This window comes from Protopterus annectens, chromosome 2.part0 (genome assembly GCF_019279795.1).
Source record: "Protopterus annectens isolate FY-2018-M chromosome 2.part0, PAN1.0, whole genome shotgun sequence".
Taxonomy (NCBI): domain Eukaryota; kingdom Metazoa; phylum Chordata; order Ceratodontiformes; family Protopteridae; genus Protopterus; species Protopterus annectens.
Genome location: NC_056728.1, coordinates 206,698,342 through 206,721,180, shown reverse-complemented (window position 1 = coordinate 206,721,180; position 22,839 = coordinate 206,698,342).

Genomic DNA, 22,839 nt, shown 5'->3' with positions numbered 1-22,839 from the left:
TTCTACAATTACTACTTCATTTGGAACTACATTATTTGGAACTACTTTATTTGGAACTCTGTTTTGCTGTCAACTCATACCCTCATTTGGGTCTCAACGAGTGAGTTGTTGTGGTTTCAGATAATGATCTATTGATGAGGATGGAGATAGGGTAGGATATAGCTTCTGTTGCTATTTGAAGGAAATCAGCAGGCAGCTTGTCTGCAGCTAAGGTGGTTGGTTTTAGTTTCTTAAGCAATTTCAAAATTGTCTTGTTAGGACTGGCTGCAGGGAGAAGGTGGTAAGGGTGTTTTGGACATTCTGCTGTGTTAGGGTGGTTAGTTGTGTTGGTAAGTTTGTGTTGGTTTGGGCATTGGCAAGATTTAGTACTGTTTCAGTAAAGAAATTGTTGAATTGGGTGGGGATATTGGTTTCATTATTTGGTAGAACAGGGGTAGGGGTGGAGGCTTTTCCTGGGTAGAGTATTCCTGATATGGTAGTCCAGAATTTTTGGGGGTTGTGGGCAAATTTTTCTTGAAGTTTTTATAGTAGTTGGTCTTGTCTGCTTAAATTGGTCTTTTGGCTTTGTTTCTAAGTTCCAAATAGTTTTTCCTTAGGATCAGGGCTTTGTTTTTTTGATAAATTGTCCATCTTTTATCCCTATCTTTCACTGTAGTTTTAGTATCCTTTGTAAGCCATGGGGCATAGTTGTTTTTGATCCTGATGGTTCTGGGGGGTGTGTAGAAACTCAAGATATCTAGGAAGGTGGAATTAAAGTATTGCTTGATCTAGTGGTAGGTGTTTAAGGGGCGTCCAATTGCAAGATTTTAGTGATTTGTTAAAATCAGCTGCTATCGCTGTGGTGACCCCTAACCGGGAAAAGCCAAAAGAAGAAGAAGTTAAAATCAGCTGCTATGAAGTTTCTTTTGTTACGTATAACCCTGAGGCTGGGTTGATTGATTTGTTGTTTGGAACTGTTCCTAATTAGATAGGTTGGTTGGTGGTCACTTAGACTGTCTGGGACAGACCCTGACTATTGTACAAGAGTGGGGTGGGATGACAGAATCCAGTCTAGGATGGACTGGCATTTGGTTGTTTTATTGGTTCTGTTGGGGATCTGTATTATTTGGGTGAACCCGTGGAGGATGATGTGGTTAGAGGGGCTGTGGTTAGAGAAATTGAGCCAGTCTATGTTAAAGTCTCCTAGTAGTATAGTTTCATGAGTAAGGGAGTTAGAGATACAGAGTTTTCTGTTAAATTAATGTTATTACCTGGAGAGAGGTAGGCTGCTGCTATGATAATTTGTGGGAGTTTAGTTTGAATTTGGCTAGGATAATTTCTATGTCTTTTACATCCAGGTTATCACAGTCAAACTGCTCTATGGTTAGATGGTCTTGGAATAATATTGCGACTCCGCCACCTTTTTTATTTAATCTATCTTTCCTAATAATATTGTATCCAGGGGCTATGATCTCATTGTTATGATGATGTGTTTTAAGCCAGGTTTCAGTCAGTATGACTATCTCAGGTTTATATAAGGCTAATAGGGCATGAAGGTCCTGCGCTTTGTTAAGTATGCTTCATATATTTATGTTTAGGAATCGGAGAGATGAGGTGGGCCGGTTATTTAAAGGGATTGCTATGTTAGGGTTAGATGTAGTAGTTGGTGTAGGTCCTGGACTGAGGTGTATGTCACCACAACAAGTAAGTGTTAGTAGTAGGTTACGATATAGTTTGGTTAACTTGTGCAGTATTTTGTATTGTTTTTGATAGGAGAGAGGGTTGGTTTTTAGTTTCGGGTGGCAGTAGATGTGTGTGTGGTTGATAGGAGGTAAGGTCACTGGGAATAATTATGGAGCTTTTTAGCTGATTGTGACTAGTTATGGGTTCAGTTTGCCATGGTGGTGGGTTACTGAAATGGAGTTGGTTGTGGTAGGTGGAGAAAAAGGATAGTAGAAGTAAGGTAAGTGTAGCGGATGGATAGATTAATGTTTGTAGTAAAAGAATTGTATGTGCTCTGAGCATCATATTTATTAAGTTGTAAGTGATCTTAAAGTGGAGGCCTATTTGGTTTCTGTGTGTTGGGTGGGGTATGTGTGATTAAGGGTGAGGTGGGAGGAGGGGTTTGTGATTGATAGTTGAGAAGTGATAGGATAATTGGGGTGTGTGAGAATTGCTAGTGGGTGTGGTGTTTAGCTATAAGTTACAGGAGCTCAGGGTGGGTGAGAATGGGGGTAGGGTAGGGGAGCGAAGTGAGCCCTAGCGGTAGCAAGGGTGAACTGAGTGGGTATGCACCATCCTGGGAGTGTCCCTGTTGTTCAAAAAACAATCATAGAGGGCTAGCTGATGTTGTCCTCACCTTTTGTTTAACTTCTTCCAGGACCATCTAGCATACAGAGATTGCCCTCATCTACAGATGGTAAGCCAAACATTTTTATGTCTGTACTCATGAGCAATTTAAAGAAATATTTTAGTGTGTGATGCTGATATCAGGACTGTTGTGTGTATCATTGTACTGTCTAATAGTGGCAGCACTGTTATTTTGTTAGCATATATTGGAGTATAGCAGTTTAGGTATTAATTGTTCCTGTGTTTATTCCTTATTATCACAGGTCATCCTGACAGCGGAAGTGTGAGACTTCTATCACCTGATGGCAGTGCATCAGCAGACTCTGATGATGATGGTGGCCAAACAGATGCACAATTGGGGGATGCAGAGGTTGAATATGACACTGAGGATGACATGCAGCCATCTCCTGAAATTGCATCAGACACAGCCAGTAGGCCTACACCTACCCATTCCAGTGAGCCCTCAGATATTGGACAGGAGGAGGGTGACACAACTGATCAGGGAAGTGTGGTTACTGTGGCTTCAGTGCCTGTTCACTCTAGCCATAGCCAAAGTGTGAGCGAGGTGCCTTGCAGGAGGGTTGTTAGAGGTGCTTGGAGGAGTCCTGCTATCCATCCTCCACCTGATCCAGGTATCTCTTCCTGTACCACTCAATGTATGCTTAGGACCATCATGGAAGCACAGACATGTTTCCATAGGTGCTCCAGAGAAAGGCTTAAGGTTGTAGATGTGGCACAGGGTGACATGCGTGACTGCCATCACTGTATTGCTGATTCAATGGATTGGATGAATGACACATTGGAACAAGGGATGTCTGTGATGGAATGAATGGTGTCTGTGGTGGAACATCTGCTGGGAGGGGGATGGCATCCTTATGGGTGTAGGTCAGCCACATCATCTGTTGTTAGTCAATATGACCATGCCTACTCATGCTCCCATAGTGGCAGTACTTCCACTGCTCTATCAGTGGGTGAGCTGTCCACATCCAGACATGGCAGGCCATGGGATCGTGGTCTTGGGCATCGCCATTCTCGTGAGGGGAGCCTATATAGCAGCCATCAGTCACACTCAGGTAGCATCAGTGCATCTGACCCAGGGTGTGGACATGCCACTACAACTCCTTGCAGAGCCAACTCTTGTGGTCAGGGACGACAACGATGAACTGCCACCTCTACCATGTACAGTTCATACCTGTCTGACATACCAAGACACAGAGCTAGCACAGAGCTTGGCTGTGTTCATGCAGACACTTACACACCAATTTCACTTGGAGGACCCCTACAGATACACACACACATAACAGTTACATGACTCAGCTGTGCGGTTTAAAACTCATTTTGTTTCACTTGCCATTTGTTTGTTTATCGAAATGCCTGCCTGCTTCTCTGTCTTACTCACATACACTCGCTAACCTTTGGTGTCAGGCTAGGCTTCCTGCCCCCCCCCCCCACACACACACACACACATACACACACACGCAGCACACTGTGCAAGTGATGATAACTGTGCTATATCCCTGTTTTGTATCTTTTGGATTCAGGGACACATAAGCTTTGTGTCTGATGTTAATGGTGCATAGCTGACTTAGTGCTTAGTGCATTTGCATTTGTGATGTTAAGCTGGTACTTGTACCTGTGACAGTTGATTGCATCAACATTTTCCAACTTTATTCTAAATTATCTTGTGAGAGTTGTGGTCTAAAATCAAAATATGTATCATTACTTGCTAACTTCTCTCTTTACTGATTTTCCAGTACAAACGTATGGTGCTAAACTGGGAGCATGCAGTGACCATCACTACTTTTGAGTGGTATGAAGTAATTGACACATATAGGTCAAACAGATCTTTGCTGCCACATGTTAAGGTCATTTCTGTACAAATCTCCCACCTTTTACTTGCTTACACTTCCAAGTAACAAAATGCAAGGATATGCCACTCACTCATATTATTACACAATACACTCCAGGTTCAGTACTTACCTGGAAATCCAGCAGTTGCACCAGTTTTAGTTTAGGGCTGATTCTGTCTGATGCAAGCAGTACACAGCCAATAGAGGGGAGGTAAAGACTGTGAGAGTACCTGGCATCAATGTTACTATATGTATGTGCATAGGGGGAAGGTTTTACGCCCTTAGGTCATGAGTGAGTGTGCTATGCATTGTCTGTTAGCCAATGCAAGGGCATATTGAGCATGTCTATGTCTGCCTACATCCACAGCAGTTGTTGGTTCCCCTTCTGACTTCTCATCTGTATGTAGCTGTGGTGACCTTGGCATTGGTGGTGGGATGTATGCTTCTTCCCCTTGTTGATCCTGCTGAAGCTGTTTTCCCAGGATGATGCTGCGTAACATGGTACATACTGTGAATATTTCAGTACAAGTCTGTGGATTGTACTGCAAGGCTCCCCCAGATGTATCTAGGCACTGGAACCGTGACTTCAGCAGCCCAAACACATGCTCTGTGATGTTTCTGGTTTGAGCGTGTGCCTCATTATGGCATTCTTCAGCAGGTGTGTGAGCATTTCTGATGGGTGTCATCATCCCTCAGTTCCAATGCATAACTGCATCCCCTGGTAAATGACCCTGTGGGATATCCCCCCCCCCAGTGAACATCTGATACAGTTGGGAGGTGTGTCAGATATGTGAGTCATGGTAACTGCCAGAGTGGCCAGCACACATGTTCAAGATGATTCCATTGGTATTATACACAAATTGGAAGCACAAGCAGCGAACAAAATACCTTGGGGTTACAAGTTCGGATCCACCACACAAGTGAAAATAGCAGCATTAATAGCCATGAGTAAATATAAATATAAAAGTTTATTGGAAGTTAAAAACTTTCACAAATACTGCTTCTTCAGGCAAAAAACAATCAGTTTTAGATAACTAAAGAGACAGTCATTTTATTTTGTTATGTAAATCTCTTAACACCGGTTTCAAAATAAAGGCATAATTCAGTCCCAGTAGATATTGTACCCTAAAGCATAAAATCCACTTACTTTTCTCTCTTTCTGTGAAAATTTTATCAACCTGCATCCCCCAGTAAATGACGCTGCGGAATATCCCCCTTAGTGAACATCTGATATAGTTGGGAGGTGTGCCAGATATGTGAGTCATGGTAACTGCCAGGGTTGCTAGCACACACTTTCAAGATGATTCCCTTGGTATTACACACAACTTGTCAGTTAATGGAGTGGAAACCCTTTCTATTTATGTAGAGTCTTCCCTGTTCCCCAGATGGTGCCTTAATGTCTATACATGTGCAAACTGTGGCACCCAGTAGTTCAGGGTAGAGTGCTACAGGGTAGAACTCCTGCATATTTCTGGGCCTATCCTCAGGAGTACAGGGAAATATATGTGGCCCAGATATATATGTGGCATGTTGGAGTATAGCATTCAAAATTTGATGGATGATCTTGGATGCTGATGCTTACAACACCTCCAGTATGTCCCCTGTTGATCTTTGTAGCTAAGATTCTAAGTGCTACACATATTTTTATCGCCAATGGAATGGGTTCCTCTTGGTTTGCCCTAACTTTAAGTTGAGGACAACAGAGGTTACAGAGTTCCTGTGATGTGTCTCTATCCACCATGTAATACTTTACAATTTCCACCTGATGCCGATTGTGATAAGTTACCTGGGTCTGAAAAACTCTTCTCCTTCTTGGCCTTGGTCTGTTAGCAGCAGCAGCAGCAGCATAGGCTTCAGCTTGTTGCACATAGACATGAATTAAAGCAAGAGCAGCCCCTAACATTTTTTCTGTGTAGTCTCCTTTCCTTGGCTTTATTCCAATAGATTTTGGAATTCAGAGGGAAAACCAGCACTGAGTCTACACAGTTGCTTTATAGCTTGTTGAATAGCTCCTCCATCTTGGATTGGTTGACTAGCATATAATTCAACTGCTTATAGGTTCATAGGTTCATAGGTAGGTACTAGACTATTGGCCCAGCCAAAAAGGTACCCTGGCTTTTGCCACCCAAGAAAATTATTTTCCGGTGCCCCTGTCAAGCAGAGACACAGAAGTGATCTCCAGGGTGAATTTACTATTTCCCATCCAATCATCAAGAATTTTCTTGAAGAGTGCTAATGAGGAGCTTTGTTTCATATAGATAGGTAGTTTGTTCCAGAGTATGGGAAGTCTCTGGGACAGGAATCTATTCCTCTAGCATGTTCTGTTTATTGTGGTGACAAGGTTTAGGTCTCTAGAGCATGTAGCTCAGAGGGATTGGGATTTCTTTAAGTGGAGCGTGTCCAACAGCTCTGGGTATGACATAGCTTTGTATGTTAGGCAGAGATCGCCTCTGAGTAGGCGATATGCGATGGAGTAAAGCTGGCGTTTTTTGAGACGGTCTGCGTAGGGCATCTGTTTGAGGCAGGTAATCCTCTTTATGAGGTATTTCTGCGGCCTTTCCAGTTGTTGTAGATGTCTTGTGAGGTACATATCAAAAGGGGCATTGTACTCTATAATGGGTCTAATGAGTGATGAGTAGAGGGGAACAATGACCTCTTTTTTCCTGGATGAGAAACCTTTTGTGATAAGGTGTGCCACATAGAAGGATTTCCTGACTACTGTGGCGATGTGATTATCAAAGGAGAGACTACTGTCCACCTGTGTCCCAAGGTCTCTTATCACACTTTTGGTGTTAAGTAGACTACCGCCTATGTGGTAGTTCATGGGTGCAGAGTTTTTACCAAAAGGGATGACAATGCACTTTTTGGCATTGAGCTTGAGGCCATGGCTTTGACACCAGGCATCTGTCTCAGTGAGGCCCTTTTGTAGGATGTCCACATCATTAGGAGTTTCGATTATGGCTAATAGTTTGCAGTCATCTGCGAACTTCATTAGCCAAAGACCTTCTGTGTTAGCCTGTACTTCAGAGAAGTAGATACTAAACAGGGAAGGACCCAGGACTGAACCCTGTGGTACTCCACTTGTCACTGGTCTGAAGTCGGATTTGGAGTCTGCTACTGTGGGTTCTGTCAGTGAGCCAGTTGGCAACCCATCTTGTGACATAGGGATTTATACCTAGTTTAGTGAGTTTATCTATAATTCCAGAGTGGGGGATGGTGTCGAAAGCCTTGGCGAGATCTAGATAGGCTGTGTGAACTACCTTACCCTCATCTATGACTTTGGTGACTACTTCAAAGAAGTCTATCAGGTTTAGGAGACATGATCTGCCTTTTACAAATCCAAACTGGGTGGGGTCCAGAGCTTGGAGATTACCAATGTCTTTGTTTATAAGTTCCATGATGATACATTCCATGGCCTTGCAAACCAGACTCGTCAGGTTAATGGGGTGGTAGTTTGTTTTGTAATTGTTTTGTATATCTTGTGTCTGGAAATTCTGGGCTTTTTGCATGATAGTAACAATGCATCATTTCTTTCTTATCCTCAACAGTCCACTATTATCTTTATGGCTCTTCTTTGGCCTGTCAGTTTTTGTGATTTTGTGGACTGCTACTTCTTTCTACAACAGGGGGGCATCCTCCCCCTGGGCCTGGCCTGGCACCATTGATTGGAGAATGTTTCCATATTTTGTGGATTCTACACTGTCATTTCTTCCAGTCCTGGCACCAGTGCACCTACCACGATTGGGCACTTTTTTATCCTGGGTCTTGTGCACCCAGCTGTCTCTTTTAATTTTTGACCTACTTTTGTCCATGATATATGCTATATAAATACAGTCTATATATGGCTATGTAATCTTAGACTTAGATGTGTTGTCTGAAAGTAAAACAATGAAAAAGAAGTTAAAATATATTAACTGCTAAAAAGACAGAGGACGATAACTAGAGACAAGGAAAGTGTGCATAACTGAACCCAGACCAGATTTAAGAGCATGAGTTAATAAGAAAGACCATTTTTTTGGTATTTATTTATTTTTTTGGTATCATAATATAATAATATTAAATATTAAAATAGTAGGCCAATGACCCTCGCCATGTTACCCCATAATATTACATATTGGTCCCATAGGTTTTGTGGTGGTGGTAGTGGGGGATATATGATAGGCATCAGTGATTGAGAGTTTACAAGCTTCCTCTCTTTACTAGAGACATAAGCTCCAGACCAGGGTTATGTTCATGGTTCCCCATCCACTAGTCTGTTTCACTTGAAAAAGTGCAGGGATGAACTCTGATCTCATGGATATGAAGCTTGTCCCAGAAAAGGGGCAGCCTCTGAAATACATACCTGTCCCTCCAGCATGTCTTATTACCATGTGTGTGTCACATAAATGGACCTTGTAAGCATTATTGAATCTGGCTGATGGTCTTGTATAATGTAAACAATGACAGTAAGAATATCATTGCAAGAATTACAATTCTGAGAAGTCTTTACCTCCCACTGAACTTTACTCCACTCCACACAGGTGGAGAACCCACCGACCAATGAGTTCATAACCACACTGAGAAACCAGACCTGTTACATAAAACCTAATAAAAAACTACCAATCTTAGTTTCTCTAAGTGGAAAAAATAATGACAAAACACAACAAACTGTATACCTCATAAATAAGAAAATGTATGCAATGAAAGCCCTTTGCAGATATTCATCTTCAGCAGTGGAACCATAGGATGCTTCAATAATGACTGTTTTACATAACTAATGACTGCCATATTACCCCTGGAACACTATGAATGCAATGCCATTTCATAGATCTCTCTGCAAACTGTACAACTTACTGTCATTGTGAAACATCACATGCTGTTTATCTGTTGCAGTTTTTACCACAAAGTTGTTCTTTTTGTCATTGTGAAACATCACATGCCATTTATCTGTTTCAGCTTTTACCACAATGTTTTCTTGTTGTCATTGTGCACATTTCATGCTTGTCATCTGTTGCAGCTCTTGCCACAGTCCTCTCTTAGTTGTCATTATGAGACATCATACACCCTTCATCTGTTGCAGCTTTTACCACAATGCTGTTTTTATTGTCAGTACAGCACATCACATACTCTTCATCTGTTGCAGCTTTTACCACAACGCTGTTCTTCTTGTCATTATGACACATAATATGGCTGTCATCAAGTACAGTGGCACTACCAAAATTTCGTTGCAGCCAATGTTTTTCTTGTTTCCATTGTTCATATCTCATGCCCTTCATCCTTTGCAGCTGTTACCGCAGTGCTTGCCATGTTGTCATTGTGACACATCACATGTATTTCATCTGTTGCAGCTTTTATAGGTTCATAAGATCATAGACAAGTACTAGGCTAGCTGCTCTTATTAGCCATTTTAAGCCTAGCAAATTTCCCTCAAAGGTGAGGATCAAACTCTGTACATTGTGTTCCTGATGTAAACACCCTAACCACTATGCCACCCCAATCTGTGACTATACTGTGTAAATGGAGACCTTCATCCTTGGGTGGTTTATGATACCTTTATGTTATGAACTCCTCTCACAACACTTTTCAGGAAGTTTATTAGTGGGAATGTGCTTAGAGGGCCAGCAGCATTAAGGAAGAGCTAAACATTTTAGTTTTATGATTGTCCCCCAAAACAATACATGCCACAGTTGACTGTTCTACAGGCAAGCCACTGCTTCTATTATAAAAAGAAACTAGTTGCAGACGTGTTAACCGCAGAAAGTCTAAAAAGTCTAAAAGGTGTGCCTTATCAACGAACATACAGTGAAATAAATGATTAGATGGTTCCAGAACAACATGGTAAAGATCTAGAGTTTTTTTCTGGATATTCCTCTAGAGTTTGAGGCACCTAAAACTCTATCACTTCTGTGACTCCTAGATGACAACAGTAAAGAGGTACTAGATTCAAGTACAGTGGCACTACCAAATTTTGAAGTGCTTTTGGTATATGAGATACTTTGAGGAGATGACAATATTGATTAGATATAGAACTACAGACACAAAAAACACTATAGCTGTATTACAAAGTGCTGTCTAAAAATAAAGACTGTTTTAGATCTGCACTTACTGGACAAGTTCAAAATGATAACAGTTATTTATACAATACAATCAATTGTATAACCTTTTCAGTTTCGACTGGCTCCTGTCATTATTGTAGGCCATGTCCTTCATGTAAAGACTTGTATGTCATGCCATTAATTTTTACCACAATGCTGTTCTTGCTGAGATTATGATGTATCACATGCTCTTCATGTTTTACCACAATGCTGTTCTTGCTGTCATAATGCATCACATGCCCTTCATCAATTCCAGCTTTTAGCAGCATGTTTTTCTTTCCTACCATTGGATGATTTAATATTCTTGATGAAATAAGGACAGTAATTAGTATTCAACAGTTAAGTCAATGAATATAGTCTTTGTAAAAAAATTCATATTACTTACTTTGTAGGTTCTAATGTTTCCAGACCCATTGTTAGGTATATAAAAATGCTTTTCTTTTGGGACCTTTGCTTTGATTAAAAAAACAAAAAAAAACACTGCTATGATTTTATTTTTGCTAATAAGATGTGTGGGATTATGTTACATGCAGGTATCTTAAGTTCAGTTAATTATTTTTATTGAGTACACCCAACTGCAAGTTCAGCTTTGATTCTGTTTTATGTGCATTTAAACCATTTAAAATAATTTCTTGCTGTCTCTATTAAAGTTCTGACACAAAGCTCAGTCTAGAAAGCTGAATCACATTATATTCACTAAGTACCTCAGCTGTGGGCCCTACTGCAATTTTATTTATAGAGTATTTAATAAAACAACATAAATTAGGTTTTATACTACAAGAAACCACGTATTTTGAGTCTGCAAGCACCTGACTGAGATAAATTATCCTCTCAGAGACAGAATTCAAAGTGGAAAAGAAAAGGAGATCAGATAATAATCAATCAATACTACAGTATTATGTTGTAGTTTCTTCACTGAATCCAATCACACAGTACAGTGAAAAGAGAAGAGAAGTGCTTCAAAATGGAGTTCTTACATATCAGCCCTGTTATTGTACCCAGAGCTTCACTTACGTCTATGACAGTGCTGTGGAGTAGATTTATTTCCTTTGCTGTCTGCAGTTTTTAAAAGAAAGAGCTATTATAAAAGATAAGGAATTTAATGTTTTTCAACAATACAGGTACAGCCTGCAGTGATATAAGTGGATGGAGAAGCTGTGAAAGTATGCACTAAAGTATTTATTTCTTGTCTGTAAAAGTTTAACTAATTTAAAGAACGGTGCTCATCTCTGACATAATATGCAGTGAAAATAACGTATGCAATGTATTACAGTATCTTCACTGTTATACAACATGTCAGGAAGGGACAGAAACTCACCTAGTCACTATCACTGGTACCCCCTTACAGATCAGTGCTATATAAAAACAATAATCAGGAGGATGATTAATTCAGAACTGTGTGTGGTACCTTAACAAGTAAGGCAGCAGGAGAACATACTGTCAGACATATACAAAATGCAGTTTTCTTTGGAATAATAGCATCAAGGGGTTTCCTTAATGTCACACAACCATCATGCACAAAAGGGCAAATGTCACAGTTCCTATAACAAGCAGTGAGATCTATTTGTGTTCAAAGCTTACTTATTCATCACATCCTATCTAATCATATGCAGCAATGCCATTTTGTCAGATTCTCAATTTAGGATATTTCTCATTAAAACATGACATTTTGTAAGCTATTCCACTCCCCTCAACCAATGCAAAGTATTAAATCTTGCTTTAATGGAGCTCTTATTGTATGTCACAACCCTGACCTACTTTATGTGACAGATTTCTCACCCCTTAGTTCCCAGAATCCACAATGAGGGTGCCTTCCACCAATACATAACTCTGTATTGCATACTGTTCCTGGGCAGCATGACCCAAAACATATAGAAGCTAGGCCAGTGATTTGGGAAAAGGCTCATCGGTTCACAGTAGGCATTTGAAGTAATACACCATTAAGTTCTAGCCTTAGCAAGTCCTACTATTTATTCTCTTTCTATCACTAAGGGCCAAAAGAAACAGCTCATGGGTGAGCTTACAGTTCCCCATCAACTTGTCAAAACTGTTTTAAAGATAGTTAAGGACATACTTAATTTGATGTGAAGTATGATTTTATTCCATAGATGGGAGATCCCTTGGGCAAAATGTGTGCCCCGCCAATAGGTTGTGCTAATATGGTACTGTAGATTTAGATCCTTGGAGCTGTTGTGGATGGTATTAGGGTTTTTTGATATGTAATTGGTCAAGCGGGATCCTGACCTTCATTACCTTAAAGGTCAGAGTTTTTCAAGTTGGGTAATATGCTTGGAGAGGTACATACCAAAACGGGGTAACATTATATTCTGTTATTCGCTTCCTTAGGGAGGAGTAGAGAGGAACAATAACTTACTTGGATTTGGAGGATATGCCTTTATTAATTAGTTGTGCAAGGTAAAATAATGTTCTAACAATAGCTGGTACATGGTAGTCAGTGAGAGCTCATTGCCCATGAATGTGCATAGGTCCCTGATAATTGAGACAGGTATTTTCAGTGTGATGGGCATGGGGAATATTTGCTTCCCAAATAGCATTTTTGTTTGCATTGCACTTTAGACCATAGACTTGATACCAGGAAATAAGTATGGTTTAGACAAAGGGCTAGTGTTATCTTTTAGGGCCCCAGAACACTTGCAGTCTAATGTCACCCTTTTGCTGCTACCTCTCTTAAGCAACATTTTAGCTCATGCTTGAAAGCTTTAGCTTTAGTATGCGCAGAATGAAATGTTATTACAGTGCTCTTCTATTATGACAGGCCTGTGTACCCAACCAAGTTGAAGCATCCCACAGGGGGACATTCACAGTGATTTACCAGAAAATTAAAATTTTATGAGGAACAGGGAAAAATATGAAGCACAGTCAGGGAGAAATGTGAGTTAATCATTCCTCATGATGAGATACTTTTCTCCAAATTCTGAGCTAAGCCAGTGCAAGGTATTTAAAAAAATATAGGAGGAAGTGAAATGCATCAATCAATTCAAGGCCCTTTGTTTTGTATGAAGCAGACCTGGAAGATTGCAGCTTTACAATGATGTCAACTTCATTCTCAGTCATTGTCTAGTGATAGAAAAAAATCAGACAAAAAAAAAAAGCAAAAAACAAATGCTGCAGCCAATCGGCTATATGAAATAAACATGAATGATTGCAACTTTACAATTATATCAGCTACATTCCTTATCATTGCCTGGTGATACATAAAAAGTGGAGAGAAAAAAAATGCCAGAAGCATGTAGGTCTCTTCATGCATTGAGTGGACCTGAAGTATTGCAGCTTCAGCGTTACAGTCACACCATTCTCTGATTTTGCCGTTTGCTTATTGAGAGTGGAGGACGTGGACAACTGCCATTAACTGCTGGGAATTGCAAAAAGACACCTGAGTGTTCTCTTTGCAGCCAGATGCTACTCTTGTTTTCCTCAGGGGATCCCCATAGCAGCAAGTCATCTAGGGGATCCACATAAGAGTGTGAGATAGTGTTAATGTCCTTTGCCAGATCAAGGCAGACGGCTAACACAAACTGGCCTTTATTCTACGCTTCAGTTACCCTATTGACTGAGTCCACTGGGTTCAGCAGAATACTTCACAAAGCCAAATTCTATTTATTTATTTATTGCATTTGGTAATTGAGAAAATCTGACTGGACATAAATACCTTTTCAGCAGAGGCCCAGGAGAAAGGTCTGGAAAATACATGATGTATATACCAAAAGAGTAAAGCACAGTTTATTTGAGAATACACAGAACAGCAGTACATAATGTATTCAGGAAAACAATGCAGTACAAGTTTTGTTAAGGTCATAGGCTTCAATAAGACATAATGCATAGTAATAAGCAATAAAATTCTAATGTATACATTAGGCTGTGCTATCAGAAGCACAGAGCCAAGTAGGAATAAGATATTGCTTAAGACATTTTTTTGAAAGAATTAAGGTTTTCATTCTGCTTCAGTGATACTGGGATAGAGTTCCATTTTCTAGCGAATATTTTGGATTTTGATATGTTAAGTAGCTACTTGTCCCCAGATGAAAGATTTCTATTTAAGGTATATAGATATATGAGTGATTCAAGGCTCGGATGCTGGTCTGGTATATTAAGTGGTGGATTGTCAGTACTTGTGCAGAGGTAAGTGTATGTGAGAGCTCAAGTCGTTTTAGGTTATTGAGTGCCCAACAGTGGTGTGCCCTATAGGGCAAATTTGGCAAATTTATTATAACATTGTTGAACCTTAAGGGTTACTATGGAGCTTAAGCTAGTCTGAACAGTGGAGACATATAGTAGGGTTGGGAGATGACAGGCTGAGGCAATGCTTTTTTCTAGCTGTGTCTGTGAAGAAAGGTACAGCTTGGTAGAGACTGCCTAGTTTTTTGAGTGTATTTTTTGACTACTTGTAGTATATGATGTTCCCATTTCAATTAGTTATCTAAATAACTTCTAGTAGTTCGGTATTTGTTGCTAATTCAATGTTTGTATAGTCCTTTGAGGTTATAGACAATAGATCTTCTGAACTGTTTTTGAATGAATAGCATTAGTTTTGTTTTCTTGGCATTGATAAAGAGTTGGGAGTTTTCTAGACAGGTTTCAATCAAAAAGAACAATTATTGTATGAGATGTTAGAGAGTAGAGAAATTTTAGCTGGGCAAATGACAGTAGTCATTGGACTACAGTGGCATACATGGATGCAGTATGTGACTCATTTATGAATAGATTGAGTAGTAAGGGGCCTAGACTGATTCTTTGGGCATACCAAGGGCTAGGGACAGGAAGGAGGAGATGTCATTTTTCCCATTTAATGGCCTACTGTCTGTTTGTCAGGTAACTGTAGAACTAGACAAGGGAAGAATTTGTGAAGCTGAGCAATGAAAGTTTGTGCTAGAGTTTTTGGTGGTTGACAGTATCGAAAACCTGTGATAAGTCTAGGAAGAGGGTGGATACCAGGTTGTCTGAGTTCCTATTTTTGATAACTGTATTAATAAAATTTAGCTCAGCTGTAATGGTGCTATGATGGGGTCTGAAATTATGCTGAGTTGGTGAGAGAAGATTGTGTTGTAGGATGAAATCAAGAAGCTGAGAGCAGATGCAATTATCCAAAATATTAGTTAGAGGTGACAACATAGAATGGAGTATGATAAAGGCCTTTTTCCACTGTTGAGGGGCACAGTTTTCTTTTATTGCATGGTTTGTTAGGATCAATACAAAGTATGCAATAGCATCAGCAGCAATCTCGAAAATTATGGAGCTGGTCAGGGGCTAAGGTGGTGGGATTTAGTTTTTGAAGGATTTTTTTTTAATAAAGCTGTTGGGAACTGCCTTAAGTAAGTTGTCTTTGTTGTTTATGCTGGAGGTGGCAGGTTGTTGGAGGTAATGATTTTGAATAAGGAGATCAGTGTTTGAATAAAGTGGGAGATGAATTAGGAGGCTGTGCTTTCATTTTGATTAGGTGTGGATGGAGTACATTGATTGATTTTAGCTGGATTCAGTTTATTAATTGAAGGTGATTGATGCCCAAAATATTTTTGTGCTGGTCTTATGTTTATTTTGAAATTTGGTATAGAAGGATTTTTTGTCATGTCTTTGCTACACTTAACTAAAGTGTTTTGCTTTTTTTTTAAATTGTCTCATGATGTATATTACACTTGCTATTTTTTTTGAATGTATGAATCTTACTCTTGTATTTCATCTCAATCATTATGTAACCTTTTTTTGTATTTTGTAACCTTTATTGTACTGTATTGCACATGGAGCTTTTCTCCCCGGGCCTCCACTGAAAATGGGCACTTCTTGGCCCAGTGGACTTCCCTGGTAATCAAACTGAAAATAAATAAATAACTTGATTTTTTTGAATTGTAAGTTTGAGAGAGTTTTACTTTTCAGGTAAGTTTTCCGAACGTTCCCTCTTTCTTTCAGTAGTTTGTGTTATTTCTGGAAAACCATGAAGCATGGTTAGTTTTGATTCTTTTTATACTTAATGGGGCTAGTCTGTCCAATATGTTTATGAAAGTGTTATTGAATTCTAAGACAGAGTCCTCTAGGGATGGTTTTTGAGTATGTTCCAGTTGTAATGCTGCTAGGTGTTGATAAAGGTTTCAGTTTCAAATTTGGTTAGGTTTCTTATCTCATTGTACTAATGTTTAAATACTATTTGGGTTTGCTGACAGATAGGTGAGAAGGTGGTTTCTGAAAGTGTTTGGTAATGCTCTATAGGATGAGTACTTTTCTGGTGGGGATGTAAATATCCAGTCCAAGGTAGATTCTCTTCAGGTATGTTATATCTAGATGATCTAAACCTCTTCTGCAACACCAACAGAATGGTTTGGAGGGAGAGATATATCTTGCACAGGATACTGCTACTCTGGAATTGACTCCCCTCCACATAAAACAAAGTTTATCCTGTCCATATTCAAACACAACGTGGCTCTATGGATGAGAAAATGTACCGCAAGACTGCCCCGTACTACAAATGGACCAAAGGAGTTCCTAAATGATTAATTCTATACATGGGTCCCCTCAAATTATATATGGTATGATCCCAGTTATTCTCATTAGGGCTAATATATAATTATCATCCATGGGATGGGTAAGAACAATCTCTAACTAAATGGGATAGGTTAACTTGAGGACAACAAGAAAAACTGGCTAGGCGTAAAATGCCCCACAAGGGCATCAAGCCTAGTACTTACCTATGAACCTATGAGGTATGAATTAGATATGCTGTGTTATGGGTTGTCGGACTTTAAGGTAATCCAGTCAATAATTACATTACCTAGAATTATAGTTTCCTGAGGTATGTTGGTAGAGATCCAGTAAAGATCATCTTCTAGAGTAGCTATATTATTCCGAATGACTACTCCTTTGTGGGAGCTAAGTTTAAGGGATGTTATTAGTAATTCAGTATTATTAAAGTGGGGTATAGTAGTACAATATGAAGATAAATGAAGTTTATGTTTGTAAATTATTGCTATGCCACCTTCATTTTTGTATTTCCTGTCTAGCCTGATAATGTTAAAGCCCAGTGCTCAGATTACCTGTTTATATATTTTTCAACCAGGTTTTGGTGGCGACTAGGAAACCTGGAGAGTGGTTTACTAGTCAAGTATGGGCTTAACGGAATTTCTTACAGACTGGTGTGAACTATTCCTCAGCCTGCATGGTTGTGTGGATTAAAATTAAGAGGTGCTGTATTACAAGCTAGAGGTGTAGTAGTTTTAATTGGTCCTGGATTAGGTGGATGTCACCACTAAGTTTTAATACTATAAAGGTGTAGTGAGAAGTGTATACCCACTTATATCTATTCGACATTTTAATGTTAAATTTGTGGGCTAGAGGATTTAGTTTTGTGAGCTTTTTTCAAAGTAATATATTATGGAAGATTGATAAAATATGGTGAAACAGACAAATGGGAAATTGTCATTTTATGTTTTGGACTGGATGAGACAGAAGGGGGTACTTGCCAGTAAAGGCAGCTATAGTGATAAGTTTTGACATGTGCTAATGAAATAAAGGAAAAGAAGGGGAGACTAGTCACTGTGATTGTTTCAAATGGTAGTTGTTAGGGATAGACTGAAATAGAAGGATTGCAGTGTGCCTATGCCATTATCTATCAACTGTATTATAATAAACTATATTAGTTTCTGGCTAACACTGATAAAGGTAATAGTAGCACAATTTTCCTTGTCAATGGTTGCGCCAGCTTTATGTTGGACTCCCACTGTGGCTGTTTCCCAAGGCTTTGGCATGTATCCATACAAGAGGCAGGGGTTCCAAGTTTTTAATGTGGAGATCACTGAAGATCAACGTATTGTTAACCAGGGAGGGCACAGAATGTTGTTGGGACTGAATAGTTACTTTTATGGGTTTGGATAGGGCATATTTTTGAGAGCATAGTGGCAAGGTCAAAAGGGGGATAAGCTGGAGGAGAGTGGCTAGAGATGGAACTCATTCTGTCTGTATAGATATTGATGTTTATTCCGGATCTAAAAGTTAATGCCACTTGAGAGCATCTCAGTGCAGTATTATTTCTGCCACTTGAGAGTAACTCGGTGCAGTATTAGTTCTTTGGAGATTTTTAGTATAGTTAAAGAACATCTTATGATTATCCTTACAGGCTGTGGCAATATTAATTTCATATCTGACTTTGCAGAATTTTATCCTATGCTGATTATTTTGTGGAATATCTTAAAATTAACATTAAAAAGAAAGATTATTCAGTTCATTCCTTATGGCTCAGAGTTTTTTTTTCCCTAAGGTGACTTTATTGACAGTAGAATTCCACCACAGTGGCTTATTTTTAAATTTACAATCATATTTGTGGCAGATGAGCACAGATGCCTGAAAGTAAGAATTCAAGCAGGAATAAAAGTTAATGGTGTAAGCATCTACTTTAACTACCAGGTCCCTTGCGAAGTAGAATTTTTAAATGACATTAGGTCATCCAAGAGTGCTAGGAGACTGACCTTAGAGAAGTTCCGGAATGCAGTGTGGTTGGTAGTTGTAGCCTTGAGTTGGATTCTTAGGGAAAATACTGACATCCTGGTTCTCTGCTTAGACCATGGAGTGGTAGACTTTAGATGCAGCCTACAGAATGGCTATACAAGTGAAGATGAAGTAGAGGTAGTAGGAGAGGACACTGTCCACTCTGAGAAACTGTCTTTAATAAGGTTTTAGGAAACACTATATGTATTTGTTGTTGTTGAGATATGTTCACCAGTTTGTGGATGGAGAGTGGGAATTACCTAGGAAAATCATATTAGGTCTAACAGTTAAGGACTCAGATTGGTTTAGGTAGACATCATGGGCAGCCAGAGACACAAATGCATTTCTGTAATTAGTAGTGATATGATAATGGGATATTTTTGTTGACCCTAAGATATTTAGGAGTGGGATATTATTATCATGTGGGATTTTTTGTGGAATAATGGAGTTCTAAATAAATGCAGACATGTCCCCATCTTATTGGATATCTTACTGCCCCACCCATGTGGACCCAGGCAGTCCTCATATCCTATTCTATCTATCCTGATATGCACATTCAGGTCAGCCATTATCAACACAAACTCCTGCTGTCCTGCTTTATAAAGCATGTCATTGCAAAGAATACATTTCCTCTCATGCCAGCCTCTGTGTCTCAGCTTTCCTCTTGGGCAGCTGTTATTTGTGGTTCCCCAGATTTTCATCGAAATTATTTTTTCACATCTGTTCCAAGTGTTTTACAAGTCTATAAATAGGGCTCTTACAACTGTATAGATACGTTTATTATCATTTTGGGCAGATGTCAGTTTGCACTGCAAAAATTAGCTTCTTGTATTTTATTACATTAACATTGGCTAATTATATAAAAAATACTTACATCTGTTTGTGGTAAGAGAAGCCTGAGTCAATTGGTTTTGCATGTTAATTATTCTATAATTGCTACAGTCATCCTTGGCTTTCTGTTAAATGTTTCTGATCTTGGACATACTGAGTTAAACAATGGGTGCCAGCAGAGGTGAAAATGGTCATATCCAACTTGATGAGGTGCTAAGTACATTGGTTTCTGGCTTGTTATTGACTTTCATTTCATTGAATGAGACATTTAAATGCTGAGCTGTTAAAAATGCCTTATGCATTTAAATGTATTAACCAATATAATCTATTCATGCATTCATTGCAAAGTAGTGAAGTCAGATAAGGCTTGGCTTAATTTTTTGGGGGTGGGTATGCTGTGGTATGAAATGTGTGTCACTCTCTACAGAATTCTGCTTAGTTGTGGAACTCAGTCATAAGGGAAGGTTGGACAAGAGGTTAGTGCAGCATTTATTAAATTAATAGTTTTAAAGAATTGTATTATTTCTGGTTGGTGACAATGGGATTATAAATGACTGTCACTGTTTGCTATAGGTGACTTTAATTTTGTAGTTAGTTTTGCAGATAGTGGCAAAATTATGCTGGGCTGTTCTTTAAAGTCTGTGTAAGCCTGCTGGAGAAGGAGTTAACTTGGGGAGATGGCTGTTCGAAGAATTAATGGGACTTGTTTAGACTACACACTTGTACATTTCAGGTAAGTGAACATTATTATGTTTGGGAGATTTAGATTTAAACTGCATGTTATTGATGACATCTCATGTTTGGTTTCATTACTGGAGAAATTTAAATGTGCAGTATGTGATGTACTTCTTGTTTCCATGTTGCATGGTTTATATAGTGTAAAGCTTTGTATTACAGGTTTAATTCTTTACAGGTTGCTCATTTTCCTGGACTATGAGTGCAATACTTTCACTGTGTGTTTGTGTTAATGAAGGAGTGTTATCTCCATTGCTAACTGGCTATTTTTCAACTGATTGCTTGGTGGTATGGTTTCATAGGAGGTTTACCATGTTCTTTTTGCTTTGCTCTGCAGGGTTTAAGTCCTACTAAGAAGATATATTGATTTCTTAGGGTTAGTGTGGCTTATTAGTTATGTATTTTTATACAAAATGTATTGCCTTTTCCTTTTGTGGATAGTGACAATAAGTTCAGAATTAGTTTTGTTGAGGGTTGAGGGGTTGTGAAAACAGAATTGTCACTTTACCTCCTGGTGCTGTATGTGAAAGTGATTATGACCATGTTTTATTGCTCAGATACTGGGTAGGTTTTCCTGCTGTCTCAAAGGAAACAATGGTGCACGTCACACAAGAACATGGATGGTTTCCTTTTTTGTGTTTGAAATAATCTATTCCATTTGGTTATAGATTGCCCTTACATGTCCCATGGTTGATAATTACATATTACCCCTAATGAGAATGACTGGGATCATACCATAGGTAATTTGAATTGAGCCATGCCTAGGATAAAGCATTTAGGAGCTGCATCTGTCCATCAGTACTGTATGGGGCAGTGTGTATGTACACTTGTGTGTGTGTGTGTGTGTGTGTGTGTGTGTGTGTGTGTGTGTGTGTGTGTGTGTGTGTGTGTGTGTATATATATATATATATATATATGTGTGTGTGTGTATATATATATATATATATATATATATATATATATATATATATATATATATATTGCATATATGCATGTGGGTGTGTACATGTGTATATTATATGTAAAATACACATACACACATGCATGTAGGTGCTTAAAAACAGTCTTCTTGTGATCCAGCTGGGTATCCACCAGATAACATAAAGGTTTACAGCTAACATCTTGAATTTGTCAAACAATGCTTGAGTGGGATATTGTGTCAAATGCCTTGGCTAGATCAAGGTAGGCAGTGTGAAACATTTTGCCCTCATCCATTGTTTTGGTGAACTTCTTAAAGAAGTCCACCAGGTTGAGTAAGCAAGAGCTGCATTTGACGAAACCCACCTGGCTTAGCTCTAATGTCTGTAGGTTTCCTGTGTCATTATTGATCATTTCCATGATAATTATTTCCATGGATTTGAATATGAGACTTGTGAGATTATGGGGCTATAGTTTTTAGGGTCTGTAGATGGCCCACCTTTGGACAGAGGGATGACTATTGCTGCTCAGCATTCATTAGGCATGAAGCCTTTTTGGTGGCTACATTTTAAATAGCAATCAAGAGGGCCTGATACATCATGTTTCATGCCTGGGCCCATCAATGCATTGTTCTTGGCCTTACATCAGACATTGAAGACCTGTTCCTAGTGATAGCAGGGCGGTTATATTTGATATTTTTTAGAAGGAGAGAGGGCCAAAATTAGACATGAATTTGTCTGCCAATAGTTTTTTATATCTACTGGCTCAGTATATGTGGCTGCATTAACAATGAGCTCTGCACACATTTGTGTATTGTCTTTCAGGTTACCGATAAAGCTACATTATGTCTTGTGGTTGCTCTTGGTCTGAGAGGTCAACTTTACCTCAAATTTGGCTTTGGTAGACATTATTTTTACACTGAGTAGTTTAAGTTAGAAGTGCTTTTATCTTGCGTGGTGGTACACCTCTTAATTTTTGCCATGATTTTCTTCCTTCTGTTATAGAGCATCCCAATGTTGTGATTCTACCATAGTGGCTTTTTTTTAAAGTTACTTCTGTACTTATACTTGGTGGGTGTAGCTTCCTCTATGCAGCTATTAGCATACCTGTATAATGTTTCTGTGAACAGTTGTCCAGAGGCAGCAGAGTTCTCAGGGTTTGTGAGGGGCTTGAAATGTGGTCACATTATCAGGTAACAGCATGCATGGGCCTGTGAGCCTTAGAATAGTGCCTGAACATTCTAGGATTAGCTGGGATTCTGGGTTATATTTTTACTTCAAAGGAGACCATCTTGTGGTTTGACCATTTGGTAATCTCCAAGAGAAGTACCTCGCGGGCGGTTCCGCGCAGCTTTGAGCGGGGAGTGGGTGTTGCTGACATGATTGGCAGGTGCCCGAGAATGCATCAAAGTAGCGCGTCAGTGAAAGGCACAGTTATAGGCAGGGTTTGTACATGATCAGAGGAGCACAGACCACTATATTTATGACTAGTGGGCTGAGAGATGGTATACTGTCTCCTAACTTCTCACTTTGCAAAAACACCAGTTAGAGGTATTCCCCTTCCACCTGCACTGTCTCAGCTGGCCACAGAGCTGCTTAAACAGGATACCTAATAAT